The sequence below is a fragment of the Grampus griseus genome (assembly GCF_964374135.1).
Source record: "Grampus griseus genome assembly, chromosome: X".
Lineage (NCBI taxonomy): Eukaryota > Metazoa > Chordata > Mammalia > Artiodactyla > Delphinidae > Grampus > Grampus griseus.
Genome location: NC_138999.1, coordinates 39,680,210 through 39,682,718, shown reverse-complemented (window position 1 = coordinate 39,682,718; position 2,509 = coordinate 39,680,210). Strand labels below are relative to the sequence as shown.

General features: G+C 43.5%; 1 pseudogene across 1 annotated transcript; it reads right to left on the bottom strand.

Annotated features, from left to right (window-relative positions):
- Window positions 1–1,360: 1,360 nt before the first annotated feature.
- Window positions 1,361–2,012, bottom strand: LOC309840031 (glutathione S-transferase Mu 4-like; annotated as a pseudogene). The gene has a single exon. The product of its transcript is annotated as a glutathione S-transferase Mu 4-like (transcript).
- Window positions 2,013–2,509: the final 497 nt, after the last annotated feature.

Here is a 2,509-nt window from a genome sequence, read left to right as displayed (position 1 = left end):
GGTTTTGGATGGATACATTTGATTGAATTTTATCAAGTGCTTTTTCTGCTCAAGTGATATGATTATAGGACTGTGTTTTTTTTAGTGTGGTATATCACTTTAATAGATTTTATGATAATCAATTATCATTTTGTTTCTGGGATAAACTCTAGTTGGTTGATGCCTTGAAATCTTCTTGGGATTTGTTTTAATCAGGTATGGTAAAGTGACAGATATGGAGACAACTGCCTTTGAAATAAGAGTTTATTACTCACAGTTTCCAAGAGAAGAGGACATGTCACACCACGCAGGGCCACATGGGGAAGTACTAGGGTTGGTTAGGAGGCAGAAGGAGCAAGGGAAAAATATGAGCACAAGTCTTCATTGTTGTTTTGGTGGGAAGAAAAAGGCAAGAGAAGTTAAGCATTTTAGGATTTGTTAGTTTGAATAATTTCAGTGAGCTCTGGGCTATGAGGGTGGTCCTCAGTTGTCCTGTACCTGCCCCTGGAGTGACTTAGGGCAGGGAGAATATTGGCTTGGTGTGTGAGAGTTCAATAAAGGAGGTAGTTGAGAGCATGGACTATGGATTGGTTGGTTTGCATATCAAAGACCTCCTGGCAGGCAAGTTGTTTAATATCTCTAGGAATTAGCTAGCTCTGAAAGGGGTAGTCTCTTCAGGATTAGCAAGGCCCCGAGATGTCAAAGCCTCATATAAAATACAGAAAATAAAAAATATGATTAGTACAGTTGAGATGCTTTTATTTATTTATTTAGTTTTAGTGCTGTTGGGTTTGATATGGTAACCTTTGCTTCATGAGATAGGTCTAGGATTTTCTTCCCTTGTACATTACTTCATAAACTCTGTGTGTGTGTGTGTGTGTGTGTGTGTGTGTGTGTGTGTGAGAGAGAGAGAGAGAGAGAGAGAGAGAGAGAGAGAGAAGGCTTTACTGGGGATCAGGCAGGGCTGGGGCAGGGACCATGCTGGGGGAGCAGGGTCTCCACATCAGGCCAATACTGGTCTTCAGAGCAGTGTTAGGGAGCTCAGAGCTGAGCTCTGCTGGAGAAGGGTCCAATCAGGTACCTCAAAGCAGAGGCAACCACTGAAGGGAAAGATGGTCTGGTTGGCTTATGCAGGAAGGATAAGATTGGTGGGGGGTGGAATTGCTAAAGAAAAGTAAGGTACAGTAAACCTTTACAGGGCCAAGATGAACAGGGATTAGCTGAGGGGAAGGGGTCTAATAAGGCCTGAGGGATGAGGGAGGGGAAAGAAAAGAAGGAGAAAAGAACAAGAGGGATGATTCTGGGGGTACAGGGAGGTCCAGCTTTTCTTCAGGGCCCCAGTGAAGCAGGGACAGCTCCTATCTTCTGATCTTACAGGACTCTACTTTTTTCTCAACACAGCAATCTTTATGTACACAGGGCCTGGGCAAAGGCAGCTGAAATTTATGTAGGCAGAAATCGTCTTCAGGCCTTCTAAGAGGGCAATGAACTCTTTCATGTTTGGAAATGCATCCAGGCACTAGGGCTCAAATATATGGTGCAGGTCAAGACTGTCATAAGCAAGAAAATCCAGAGAGGTGATCTTGTCTCCTGCAAACCATGGAATCTTCCCCAGAAAGTGAGAAGAGCTTCATCTTTTCACAGAGATCCTCCAAGTACTTAGGCTTCAGTTTCTCAAAGTCAGGGCTGTAGCAGACACTGACCAGCTAATTGGAGGTGTCTATAACCTAGTTCTCAAAAATGTCCACATGAATCTTCTCTTCTGTCTCCCCTCATAGGTTGTACTTGTAAGCAATGTAGCAAAAGATGACATTGCTCTGGGTGATCTCAAAAACATCATCAATTAAATAGGGCAGATTGGGAAAGTCCAGGCCTGGCTTCAATTTCTCATTCAGTCACTGGCTTCTGTCATGGTCAGGAGCATCCCCTGCCATGTACTTCTTTCCCTCATAGTTTAAGTCTTTGTATTCCAGAAGCAGGCAGATGGTATGAGCCAGCCTGTGAATGTTCCAGTAACCCGAGTTCATGGCCATGGTTTAGCTTTCTGCAGGGGATGACCTCAGTGAAGCTAGGCTGAAACTTCATCCTTGCAATTTTTCTTTAAGTTAGAAATTATATCAAAATAAAAAGTTATAGGGAAGAAGGAAGGAAGGAAGGAAAGAAGGAACCAGAGGACAGTGAGCCACTCTAGCAAATTAATAAAACCCAAGGAGGGGGTCGTGGGAACCTCTGATTTATAGTCAGTTTGTCAGAAGTACAGGTGACAACCTGGGCTTGCAATTGGTATCTGAAGTGTGTTGCGGGAGGACAGTCTTGTGGGGCTGAACCCTTAACCTATGGAATCTGATGCTATCTCCGGGTAGATAAGTGTCAGAACTGAGTTGAATCATAGGACCCCCAGCTGGTGTCTGGAGAATTGTTTGGTGCTATGGGGAAACCCCACACACTCACACATTGGAAATCTGGAGAATCAGATCCCATTGAGTGATATACCATACTTATGAATAAGATATTCTCTAGATATATTGTA